Consider the following 14063-nt stretch of genomic DNA (forward strand, 5'->3'; position numbering starts at 1 on the left):
TTCTAGCGTTGGCAGCGAAAAATCGGCCCAGCCGTGGCCCCAGGTCCTTGTTTTTCCCTGGTTTGGGCCGAAAAAGCAGTCGGCGAACCCGAGTCGAACCCAGCCCCCCGGGGGCGCCGGCCGAAGCGAAAAGGCGTGTGGGTCTGCTCTGTCGAAGACAGACATGCCTTTTTCCTGCGGTTCCCCCCTCTTTCCGTTATTTCTCATTGTTTTCCCCCTTCTGCCCCGTCACTCCCGTCATTCTCCTCCCGCTCCCCGCCATCCGGCTGCCATCCCGCCATGCCACCGAAGAAGTATTCGGCCCCTTACTCCGCCGCCGCTGCTGATACCACCCAGCCAAAGCAGAGGAAGCCGAGGGCGCCGATGGCAAAACCACCGGACATGTCGAACGTCGAGTGGAGGGCGAAGGATCAGCGTCGGGAGGCTGTCACCACTGACCGGCGGAACAGGCTCAACGCCAAGAAGGCCTGGGATGTGACCGCTTTGGCGGCGGCGGCGGCGGCGGAGCAGACAGAGGCGTCTCGCACGGGGATGATGAATCCTCCCGGTGGCCACGGCCCGCAAACTGCGTGGAGCCAGCAAAGCGTCGCGTCGCCGGCCAGCTTCTCACTGCCGCCACTGCCCTGGGAATACGCACCTTGCCTGGATACATCGACGGCGACACGCATGGTGGATTCAACCCCAACATCACCTTTCCACATGGCCAGCGCGCCTCACCCTCTGGTGTGAACCCCGATCAGCGCATCCCCTCGCCCGTGTTCGCCGGCGTCCAGTACCCCCCGTACAATTACCCACTACCGGCGTACACAACCTCCCCGACGCCGCCTCTATGCCATGGCGCCCTTCCCTTCTCGCAAGACTCATTGTCACATTTTGGCAACCCCGCCACGACGGAAGCCGACATGGACGAGATCATCACAAATGGTTCGGTAGCTGCCGCCTCCTCCCCCGGGTTCCACATGCAAGATGACACAATGGACACCACCGGCGACATGGACGACGAGCTCGATGACAGCGAGGAGGAGGAGGAGGAGGAAGAAGAAGAGGAGGAGGAGATTGAGCCGACGCCGACACCAGCAAGGAAAGGGAAAAAGAAGAAGCGGGGGGCCAGGACGGGCGAGCCGCGCGTCAAGTGGACGTCCAAAAAAGACTAGTGCCTCACCGAAGCATGGAATACCGTCAGCATGGACCCGATCACCGGCGCGAACCAGAATGCCGACACGTACTGGATGCATATCAAGTCGGTGTTCGATGAGCGCAAGCTTGTCGAATCCTACTTCGCAACCATCCACATGCAGCGTGGCGCAAAGGCCATGGCGAACCATTGGGCGATCATCCAGGCAGCCTGCAACAAATGACATGGGATCATCGAGGAGATCGCGGCTCGCCCGGAAAGTGGCGCCAACGTCAAGGGTCGGGTATGTACAGCCGCTGGCTCTCGCTTCTTTTTGATGTGCCCGTCGTCGACACTAGTTCTTCGGTTGCGCAGATGGTTCAGATGTTCACCATGTACCGCCACGATAGCAGTGACCAAGAGTTCAAGTTCCTCCACGTGTTCACCCGGATCGAGAAGTGCGAGAAGTGGAAGGATGTCCGGCGCACCCTCGCCAAGGCCGAGGAGACGTACAAGCCAAACGCGCCCGGGGGCGGCGGATGGGTGCCCTGACAGCAACAAAAGAGCCAAGATGGCGAAGGACGCCGCACCGGCTGCCGAGCGGCTGCAATCGTCGATCGAGAAGTGCATCACCGACGCCAAGAACCACGCCGCCTAGAGGGAGGAGAATTCTGAGGCGTGGTGGTCGGCGTTGATGACGAACATCGCCGTCAAACTCGACCTACTCCAGACCAACGTCGTTGCGAAGAAGAGGAACACTGACCTTGCTTTCTTGATGGGGGCGGACATGTTGAGATGGGCGAGCAGGTCAAGGTATGGTACTTGGCGGAGCGCAGCCTCATCTTGAACCAGATGCCTTCGACCACCGTGCCTATGCCCACGCCGACCCCAACACCGATGCCCAGCCCGAGTGGTGAAGCCACGCTGACGCTGAGCAGCCCGAGCGCAGAAGCCACGCCGACGTCGAACAACCCGAGCACAGAAGCCACGCCGACGCCGGCCAGTCCCACGTCGGAGGAGCCCGTCGTTTGATGCATTCCTTTGTCTACGCGTCCTTCCTTTTGAGCGTCGAACTTATCGTTTTACGTTTTATCTCCGAACTTTGGCATGGTGATCGCCGAACTTTGTGGCAGATCGCCGTTGATCTTGATCGCCGAACTTGTGGCATTTTTTTGGCGGCGGCAAAAGACAAGTTTGAATTTATGTGCGTCTTGGGGCCGAAACCTGAGCGCACGGCTGGGAACTGCATCATCCCTAAGGCGAAAAACCTGCTAACGCTTTGACCAAACGGCTATCACCGGGTGCGCTGGGGGGCAGAACGGTTAGAGATGCTCTCAGTTTTGGGACACTAGCTTTCTAGCCTGTTGATTTTTCAAAGAAGCTACTGTTGATACAGCTTGAGGTTTGACATGACATGTAAATTGTACCCATGAAAGCTCCACGTCTGAAGCCGCCACCACAGCACATAGTACAACAAGCACCAACACAAAGCCCCTATTACACACAACACTGGATGGCAGCTAAACTCCCAATATAACACCACACACTCAGGGCAATCTGGCTGTAGAGGTAAGTGTAGCCAACCAGTGAAATCCTGAGCATTCTGAATAGTTCCCAGAACTATCTTTACATTTCACTGTAGGCACTGGCCATCAGAACATAGAACTTCTGAGTGTATGGCACACTCTGTGATGTGGAGCGAACCACGAGACCAATCACAAGCTAAGTGAAAACAATTATCAAAAACTGCCGCCGCCGCCCTCGACGACCGTCCTCTGTCCTTCATAGTATCAATCATCTACGTTGCTTATTTCATGTTCTATGTTTTAAGTTGCGATCCAAATTCATATAAAGTATAAAGACTAACTTCTGACGAGCACTACAAGAGTTTCTTTCACTTTGGCAGAGGGTTACCAATTGGGAGCCTACTGAGAATGTGCCAGACGAGATAACTTGGTCGTGGGAGACCAATTGGCAGTTCTTGGTGAGGTTTGCATATGCGTTCGGATTTTGGGGTAGGGAAGCGATTCCGACGGCGGATCTAACATGGAAGTCGTGTGCCCCCTCACAGTGCAGATTCTTCACTTGGCTGGCCCTAAGGGATAGACGATGGACCTCGAATCTCCTAGCGCGGAGAGGGCTACCTCACCAAGACGCGTGTCCGTTCTGTGACCAGGAGGAGGAAACGATTAACCATATAATGCTCACGTGTGTGTTTGCTAGGATGGCCTGGGCGGCGATTTGCGAGACGTTGGGCAAGCCATATTGGACTCCATCTCACCGTGACTCACTTGCGGAGTGGGCCGTCGACAAGCGAGGACCTAACAACATGAGTTTGAAGGATCTACGTACCATCTTTGCGCTAACATGGTGGGAGTTGTGGAAGCACGGGAATGCCATTGTCTTTGAGGGAGAGCGCCTTCGATCTAGCAGTTACTACGTAGAGTGAAACAAGAGGGTTTAGTATGGACATCGGTCGGACTACTGAAAGGGAATGTAGCCCCCTTCTTCAGTAGGGTAGAGAGGTGGGAGAGCAGTGAGGAGTAGCATGTATTAATACCTTTGTAATCTTTGATGGAGGCATTCTTTACCTTTCTTCTTTAATATATGATATGCACACTCGTGCATATTCGAGAAAAAAAAAACTTCTGATGAGCGGAGTGAAGAGCGTGGTGCAAAAAGGACGCAGACGTTTGGCACTTGGTGGTAGGTGTGTTACAAATCCTGTCCGGGCAGCCCTACATCTTAATTGGTACTTAAAGTAGCACTTTTTCCATTAGACATTGCTGAAAATTGGGACAAATGATATATACGGACATGCGCTTTGTGCCATACATTCTATCGTATATTAGAGCATTTACAGCTGGATAGGGCAAAAGTGAGCCTCTAAACGTCTGCGGAGGATGCGTTTGTGGTCAATGACCGGTCATCCTTTAAATGTGTGCGTCCATGGCTGTCTTTCTCATAGCAAACCCTCAAATTAATACAATATCATGCAACATTAAAAATACCACATGTAGTTCATCTAGATCAACACACATATCATAGGGAGGTTCGTACATGTCATCGAACCGCCAAAAGTTATATGGCTGCGGAGGAAGTTCATCCATAGCCGCTCTGCCCCTTTCCCTTGTCGTCTTCGTCGAAAACGCAATATGAATTGAGCCGCATATGCCCACTGTCAGAACTGTATGATTCGTCACCGACCTCCTCCTCAGTGGCAGAGCTACGGCTGGGCAAACCCATGCCCTTACCCGCCCAGCCAATACAAATCTCTATGGTGTACACCTAATATTGGGCCATGGAGTAACTTCATAATATAGTAATTTTCTTTCCTAAATTCTAAAAAGTGCGCGCACTATCTAGGGAGAACGAGCGGCCGCTGCTCGACCGCACGATGCCAGCGAATCGTTCGGCCCACGACCTCAGGTGATATCTGGTCGGAAGCACACTTCCTCCTCCTCCTTCCCTGACCCGTCAACCACCGCAGCCATGGCGTCCGACCGGCCGCGACCCGTCCTCCGGCCAACCGTCGCCATCTACCTCCGGCGCGCCAACGTGCGTGCACCCCGCCGGATCCGATTAGCTCCGCTGCGCCAGATCCAAGGAGTTCCGCGTCGGATCCGCCAGTCCACGCAATCCCCACGGTCTCCCCATCCTCCTTGTTTCCCTTTCCTGGTGTGGTAGCAGCCCACGATAGGGGAAGGCTGGGTTGCAGCCGGCGATGGCGGAGATGCAGGGGTACCGTGCGTGAGCAACCTCACCTCCTCGGCAGGAGGTGATTAGTGTCAGATTTTGTCTCCGCCTGTGAAACCTGTCTATGTGCAAATGGTGTGTTTCCAATTTTTCTCGCTGGTTGGTCTTCTGCATCTCTAGTTACAATTGTTGATTCTTTGTGATGCAAAATCGTGTGACCTTGAGACGGAGGAATGCCTGCGACTGAATAATTGTGTATGAGTGTATCGCCATTGAGGAACTTCATGTGTTTTGTTTCTGCTATCTGATATGAGGCACCGGACACAATAGGTGTTGCACACACATTTATATTTAGTTGACTTATAATTTAGTCTAGTTGCACATCCATTAATGTTTAGTTGGTAGGAAGACTAGTTGCACACACACATGCGCAGTTGGCTTATAATTTAGTTTAGTTGCACACATATTGATGTTTAGTTGACAGGAAGACTAGTTGCACACATATATGCTCAGTTGGCTTATAATTTAGTCTAGTTGCACACACATTGATGTTTAGTTGGTAGAAAGACTAGTTGCACACACATATGCTCGGTTGGCTTGTAATTTAGTGTAGTTGCACACACATTGATGTTTAGTTGGCTTGTAATATAGTTTAATTGCACACACGTTGATGTTTAGTTGGCAGGAAGACTAGTTGCACACACATATGCTCAGTTGGCTTTTAATTTAGTCTAGTTGCACACACATTGATATTTAGTTGGCAGGACACTAGTTGCACACACATATGCGCAATTGACCCGACAATGTAGTCTAGTTGCACACACATTGATATTTAGTTGGCAGAAGGACTATTGGCACACACATATGCTCAGTTGGCTCTGCATGTAGTCTAGTTGCACACATATTGATGTTTAGTTGGCAGGAAGACTGGTTCGTCGAAACATACCCATGTGGGATCTACTTTCAAAGAGCACGTCGCGAGGGTTCCAACTGTGAAAACAGATTTTAATTTCGACACACGGTTTAAAAATTATGATTTTTTTAAAAAGATTGAAAAATCAAATTAATTGCGTTCACACATTTTCACATGGATGTTTTTCTGTATGTTTACCTGATATTTTTTCTAATATATGGATTTTGTTTTTTAGTATATAAATTAAAGGGGAGAGATTATTACTATTTATAGATTATTACGGATCAAAAGTTCCCGTTTTTGGCCGGCCGCCCGCGAAGAGTAGCGAGCAGCCGGCCGCTGGCTAGATCAGTCCATTTTCTTTAGCTAGGCCCGGCCAGCCCGCGCAACAATTTGCGTGAAGCTCCGACACTGCTTCTCCTCCTCCTCTTTGGTGGTAGTCTGGCGAGGGCACGAATTCGCAAGTTTGCTCCTTTGTGAGGGCACACGGCGTCCGAGCTTGCTGCTTCGCAAGGATGTGGGCACGGAGGGCGTCCTCGGTCGAAGTGGCGGAAGGAATTACTTTCCATGTGAACAAAACAGTGTAGAAATTTTTATCATGAAAATGAGTAAGCTTTATACTTTGTTGTGTTCTACAGAACCAATATACGCTAATACTCAAAATCAATGTATATGATCTTTTTACATGGAACTATTTCATCCAACAAGGCGTGTACGGAAAAGATGCTTCAATAAGTCCACGTGGGCCGGCAATATCGCCGTAATACTTTGGACACAAGTTACCAAGGTCTTGAATCTTGGAAGTGTTTAAATTATACGCCAAGCCTCTGCTCAAATTTCTCTCCAGGAAGATGATTTCTCTGAAAGGGTGAAATCCCAGAAAATAAATGCCACGGTTGCATTCGTCAACCACATCTTTTGTGTCGACACCATCATCGTTGTCATCATCGGAGTTCCATTCAAAGTTCTCTTCAATTGTTGTTTCAACTGCTGTGGTGACATTGCCGCCGAAATCTTTGATGTACTTTTCGTTATTATAGTTAACTTCCTGCAAGACCCACGGCCCATAACCTTGCTGGCCATGATTTAGACATGGCGGCGGTACCTTAATGGGCGTGTCATGCTCCAGCACCCACTTAATATGACCGCACGATTCAGTGAGAACCCACACCTGAATTTGCTGCGAAGCTCTAACTAATGCAAAATACACTCCTTTTTTCGACTTTCCGAGGCTGAGATCTGTGCAGCTTTCGGGTTCAATATCTCCTGGCGGTTTAATTACTTGGTATGTGCTATTTGATAACGATAACCTGCAAGAAATCGTATCATTAACGAACGTGTCAGCAGATAAAAATAGAAATGAATAATAATGATGATGATGATGCTCAAGAAGTGATCAGTAGCTACCTCATGACGAAACCTTTCTGGCAATGCACATACAGTGCACCATGCCAGTAGACGGCGTGGCGCTTATTCCATGAACAATCAGTTCCCAAATAGGCTACCGTTCCTGCAGCCTCCCCTTCACGGTAGAAGGTCCTTTCCTCCCATCGCTTGGTCGACGACGAGAAGACCCGCTGGACACACGAAGACGGTGGCCATTCCGATTCTAAAACTGCCGGCTCGACGTCAAAGTAGATCTCTTCGCCCGGCTCTATGTCAAGCTCGATGTAAGGAACGCAAGGTATTAAGACCACTTGATAGTGAGCTGACACCGTAGGATCGTAGACAAGGTAGGCTTCGTCGACGAAGCACTCCATGCCCGCGCTTTTGGGCGGCGGCGGCGGCAAGGGCGCCCTCCACCCCGTAGCCGGGTTAGCCACCCTGTTGTAGTGCAATACGAGGCCGTTGCAGTGATCCTCCATCGCGCATTGGACAGGCCTGCTCTCTCTGGTGCCGACGAGCCCCTCTGGCCGTGGCGGGCGGGAGAAGAACTCCGAGTACCTCAGCTCGTTGAAGTTGATGAAGATGCCGGCCAGCGAGAGCGGGAGGAGGTCGGCGCGCAGGATGCGGCGGGCGTCGATGATGTCCCGCCACGCCTTGCAGACGCAGCGGGACGCGGCGAGGCTGCGTGGAGCGAGGCGGCCGAGGACGCACGCCAGCATGTCCTCGGGCAGCAGCCGCGTCTGGTCGCCCTGCTGTTCCATCGGTCTCGCTCATGCTCGCTGCTTGCTGTTGGGCTGTTCGCTCCTTTTTCCGGGTGTTTGGGAGGGGGGTTATTCTCTTATAGCGTGTGGATTCTAGTGCCCGTATCCGAGTCGGACCTGGGGCACCGTGGGCTGTTGGAGACGGGGTAGGATTCCCCCCTTCCCTCCTCTTCCTGGACAAGGTGGTTGTTGTTGACGTCTGCGGACGCCGCGAATGCGCTGTGGACATCATCAGCGCCCGCCCGCAGAGCGCTCGACGAAATGCCCGGCGTCCGAACTTCCATGAAGTCCTGTTAGTTTTGAATTGCCATGGAGTCTTGTAGTAGTAGTTAAAGTCTGTCCGAGTCCTACGTGCGCCCACGCAAAGAAAAGAAGTCATACGCGAGCCTCCTGACCATTTGGTAGGCCCCATCAAGCCCAACCAGGCTCTGCCAGGCTAAGTAGTGAGTTGTTTGATTGTCTAGCTCGCAAGTAAAAACTGGGTTGCACGAAATTTAAAGCGCTCTCAGCCTGGCTCGTGAGGAATGCTCAGATCGACCGTTTTTTCTGATGCAGGTTGAGCTTAGTGCAACTTACACTACAAGGAGGATGCAAGTTAGGCCTGATGCAGCCAACCAAACAACATGTAGAACATAGCCCAGAGCATGTATACACGGCTCTTGTCTATGCTAACTCCAATCTGATTATATTATTGCATTTGTCAGCAATCAAGGACGGCTCCTTGACCAAGTTTGCTTATGGCCATTACATTGCTGAGATCAACGATGAAAGATCGGTTGTTTACTCTTGTAAAAGTTTATTCGTTAACGGAATAGAACCGACAAAAGCAGATAGGACTTTGATTAGATCTGTCACCTCCTCCTCCATAAAGCTAGGGTTTTTGCCTTCTGCCGACACCGGTGCAGGTCCGCCTCCTCTCCGGTGGCCCTAGGGCCATGGGGCGCGATAGATCTCGACAAGGGCTGGTGGGAGGGCTTCGTTTTTAGTCAGGTTTTTTTTCAGTTTTGCTAGAGTTTATGTCCTGCTCAGGAAGATGAGATGATGGCGGTTCCGTGAAGATGGAATAAAGGTCTCCCTACCTAGCCCCCGTTCCGGCAATGCGTCTAGCACCGTTGGTAGGCATGTGGAGGTGTGTCTCCGGCGGATCTATCTTTGCTGGATTTGCTCGGATCCTGTCGTTGTTCGACTACATTCGTGTGTCTTCGGATTAGATCCTTCCAGGGGCGGAGCCAGGATTTGGGTATAGGGGGGGCCAAGCAGATACATTTTTTGCTGGGTGATATCTATATCTATATTTCTATACTATTATAGTGTATCAGTTTAAACTTTTGAATCACAAAACCGGGAAGCAATGTGAACCATCGACATAAGCCATTGCAGAGTTCAATTCACTCGAATTCGCAGCTATAATATCTGCTACAATGCAACGAAGATACTATAGTTTTCCAGAAAGATTGACAGGCTTGATGTTGGAAGAAAAGTTTTGGCCCATCCTCACTGCATGGTTTCATGGTTTGCATTTACAAACTTTTGACAATGTAGTAGTAGTAATAATGTGGCGCTTCCACAAAAAAAACATAGTTATAATCAAAGGTGAGTCCAGTGGGCAGGCTTCAACTTCAACAAGCTGAAGCCTGCCCTCCAGAAAAAGCAATTTTTTTTACTACTAGTTTGCATCGGCCCGGCCCAACTTCTCCACCGCCCAGGCAAGAGCCCATGAGGAAACCTAGCGACCAGTTCTGTATGTCCTGTTCCTTCCACTCTCGTTCTCCCGTGCTCCTGGTTCGAGCGAACCTGACGCGCCGCCGCCTACCCACGCAGCGACAGCCTCCGCTCATCCCGTCCTCTGGCCATCCCCGCCTCGACATCCAGTCAACGACGCACCCACCTCTTGCAAGCAGCTCCACGACGCGTGCGGAGCGCATCCAGCAGACAGCAGCAGTCCGTCCCATAGCATCAAGCGCGGCGGGCGTTGGCGACCTCCCCGTTGGCGAACTTTTGTGAAACACATGATATTGATGTGCCAAACATGGATGATCTTGTTAGAACTATGGGTCAATCGGTTCGCTCTAAGAATAAGGTGACTCGAGTACACTATTACAAGGTTAGCATATTCAATGTTGCCATTGATGCAACTATCACTGAGATGAATCACCGATTCAATGAAGTTACCACCGAGTTATTGGATTGTATGTCTTGTCTTAATCCAGCAAACAACTTCTCAAAGTTTAATGTCGACAAACTTATTCGACTTGCTGAAATTTATGATGAAGACTTTACAGAAGTTGACTGGTTGTTGCTAAGAGTAGACCTCCCAAGATTCCTTATGAACATTAGGAGAAGTGATGAATTTAACAGGTGTCGGGATGTGTCCACACTTGCTCGGTTGATGGTTGAAACAACGAAACACGCAAATTTCCAGTTAGTATATCGCCTCATCGAGTTGACACTCATTCTTCCTGTGGCCACTTCATCGGTTGAGCGAATATTTTCTGCAATGAAGATCATCAAGACAGATTTGCGCAACAAACTATCAGATGATTGGCTAAATGATTTAATGGTGTGCTACTGTGAGAAAGAGATATTCAGAAGCATTCATGATGACCAAATCATGATACAATTCCAGAAAATGAGGGATCGGAAAGGACATTTGCCTCATGAGTTTAATGTGATTCCTTAGAGGTATAGATGTCATTGTTATTAGTTTTAGTATTTAGTTGTGCATGACTTATTGTTGTATCACTAACAAGTGTGCTAATTTGGACAGATGGTTTGCGGTTGGTGACAATGATGCCTTGTGTGAAGGGGGCACCATTTGTAAGAAGGAACATCTCATTGTCTTTTCTTGTTGCTTCTCTAGTACTATGATGCCTTGTTGTGTGAATTGTATGGATCTTTCTGGTATGGTTAAACATGTTACTAGTATTTGTCTTGAAAATTCATGTTTTGAGCACTAGTTTGGCAGATATTGTCTGTTTAAATTGGCAATACCAATATTTAGTTCACAATTCCATATTCTTCAAAAAAATTAGAAAAAATCCAGTAAATCCTATGTGTTTCCAGTAGTATTCTAAGAAAGTTGGAGCATATTTGGCCAAATGGACTATGAGAAAATGGCTATTTAGTTGAGCATATTCAAAATTTTGTTCAAAATTAAAAAATTTAAAAAATTCCACCAAATACTACATGTTTCCAGTAGCATTCTGGGAAAGTTTGGGCCCATTTGGACAAATGGACTAAGAGATATTGGCTATTTACCTAATCAGATTCACAAATTTGTTCAAAAAATAATATTTTTCAAAAAATCCAGAAAAAAACAAGTAAATACTACATGTTTCCAGTCATATTATGGGAAAATCTCAGCTTATCTCTACTACCTCCCTCTTACGTTCTCCTTTTCGTCCTCCCACCTCTTTGTTTTTTTTTTTCGGCCTTTGTCCCACCAGTTTTTTCCTTTGGCTTTCCCTACGTGATCCCCCTTCCAAGTTTTTTTCGTTCCACCACCACGCCTCAGCCGTCGTTGCCTGCGTGGGCTATGTTAGGGGGCTTCTTCATCTTCTAAAGAGAGCCCTCCAGATCCCATCTCCCTCCTCGCCTGATGCCCCAGCGCCGCCGCCCTCACACTCCCCCGTTGCGACGCATTGCAGTACTCTACATCTATTCTCTCGTGTGGCGGCCATCGTAGATCGAGGGCAGCGGTAGCGGCAACTGATGTACGCGCTGCGGGTTGATGCAGTTTTTATCGAGTCCTTTCTGGCGTCAAGGTAATCTGGCCGGAATCAATCAAACGCATCTGGCCGGAAAGCGAAAGTCTTAGTAATCGATCTGACAAGCTCATATTGATGCGTCGGGGACGGGGCAACTCGCCACTGATGGCTGGGCCAAGAAGGATTACCCGGGTGACGTATTGCGTTTATTATTGTTGCACTTGTCAACTTGATAATTTGATTTCCTGTGTACTTGTATTCTGCCGATCCAAGAAGAATCTCAGGCCTTCTTGTTTTTCTTCTTCTTTTGTGCTTGCTTCATTTGTTTTACTTATCTTTTTGCCAGGCTTCAGTAATCAGACCAACTATCTGAGTCATTTAAAAAATGAGTCCAAAGAACATTCTTACATAAACCTTTGTGAGAAGTACAGTAATTTGGTGGCTAACATGCTATCCTGAATTTTCATTTACTTCCATGAATTAAATCTGAGTTGTAACTTTTGGTGGCTAATATGTGCGAGTGCTGGTTCTGAAGATGCTTCTTGTCGAGTTAAATAAAATAGATTTCCTTGATCAGTAAATTTTGTTTTGGCCAACTAAATTGCAGTAACTTAAACATTCATATTCTCTTTTCCTATGATATGTCTAGATTTTCTTCCAACCTCTATCTTCATAAGAATATACATGAAAGTGAAATACATTTCAGATCATTGTGTTGCATGGGATAATAGACTCATTGTCCTTGGCGTCCATAGTTTTTCTCAGCATTGATAGTGTTAACCAATCTTAGTTTTTCAGCATTGTCCTTGGTAGTGCAGAAATATGATGTTTTTCTCAAATGATAGCAATTGTCCAAAAGTTTAATATTGATAGTGTTAGCCAATCTTAGTCTTTCTAGAGAAATTTATAGGTTTTGACACTAGGAATTCTACAGCATTAAACAGACTAACAAGTGCGCCTGGTTGAGCTTAGTTTGGTAAGCAGATGTTTTACACATCACATCGGGGGCATCAATGAACAACAATAACAGTGATTTAACGGTAGAAATAAAACTCGATGCTATCTTTTCATATGCAGGAGGATCCTCAAATTATATGTTAGCAACTACTCCCTCCGTTCCTACATAGATGACTCAATTTTGTACTAATTTTAGTATAAAGTTGGGTCATCTATTTTAGAACGGAGCGAGTATTAGTTTTGATCCACTAGAATATATACACTCCCGTTGCAACGCACGGGCAATTTGCTAGTTTGGACAAAAGAATTATGAGACGATGTAGTTTTTCTTCAAGCAAACATTTTGTTTTTTTTTTCGCGGTTAACTTGAGCCTGCCCTCCAATTTCTTTCTGGATTCGCCACTGGTTATAATTGTATTATTTTCATTCAGACTCTACAGTTTTCAATATATTCCGTTAAAAAATATCAATGACATTAGTAATTTCGTTGGAAGAAAACTTAGTATCGCAGATCTCACAAACAAAAGAATTAAATTAAATTGAAAGAATATTTTTGACGCATATAAGATTGAACGGATAGAGATTAATCAGAATAGTGCTGACCTGAGCGGGAGCGCAGGAGAATCGATGGTTGTAGCCTACAAGATTCTCCCTCGCAACACCGGTGTCGCCTGATTCAATCTAAATGGAATCCGATGGAGAGAACAGAGAAGGCTGGATCCTGCCGCCGCCGTATGGACGGAGGCAAGCGGACGCCAAGGGCATGGAACGGCGGCGACTAATTTCACACAAATCCCACGTATACGCCAACGCAACGCACAGGGCAGGGGACTATAGCCAATCGGCTGTTGACTGAAAATTCAAAAAAAAATCAAAAAATTCCAAATTTTTTTTGAGAGAAACATTGACAAAAGTTCTAAGTGCCTGCAAAAATTCGTCATGAAATCACATTCCTAGAAGGCGTGGCAAAAAAAACAAAAATAGTACTCTGAAAAAGCTACTTTCAAACGCATTTTGAAGCAATGAATTTGTTTTTTTGGCACGCCTTACAGGAATATGATTTCATGATGAATTTTTGCAGGCACTTAGAACTTTTGTCAATGTTTCTCTCAAAAAAAATTGGAATTTTTTGATTTTATTTTTATTTTTTTTCGATTTTACAGTTCACGCGGGTGCATATGAGCTCGGGTGCAGAATTGACTTTTCGCTTTTGACTTGCCTTTTTCCCTTTTCCAGTACGTGCTTTTGACTTGGGCCTTTTTCCAGTAGCAAGCCACATAAGGGGGGCCGAATACATGTGTACGTGCTTTTTTTTATGGCTAATTGATACAAGCGTTCGATGTTCGGTCGATCGTTAGCGCCCCCCTCCCCCCGCCTCCGCCACTGGATCCTTCTGATCTACGTTATTCTTCATCCGCGACGGTTGCTGTTCTGGTGCACTGGTCCTACGGGGCCTTAGCACGACGACTTCGTGACTGTCTACTACAACAAGTTATGCCCGACTTCGGCGATGGAGGGGCGATGACGGC

This window comes from Triticum dicoccoides, chromosome 7B (genome assembly GCF_002162155.2).
Source record: "Triticum dicoccoides isolate Atlit2015 ecotype Zavitan chromosome 7B, WEW_v2.0, whole genome shotgun sequence".
Classification (NCBI taxonomy): Eukaryota; Viridiplantae; Streptophyta; class Magnoliopsida; order Poales; family Poaceae; genus Triticum; species Triticum dicoccoides.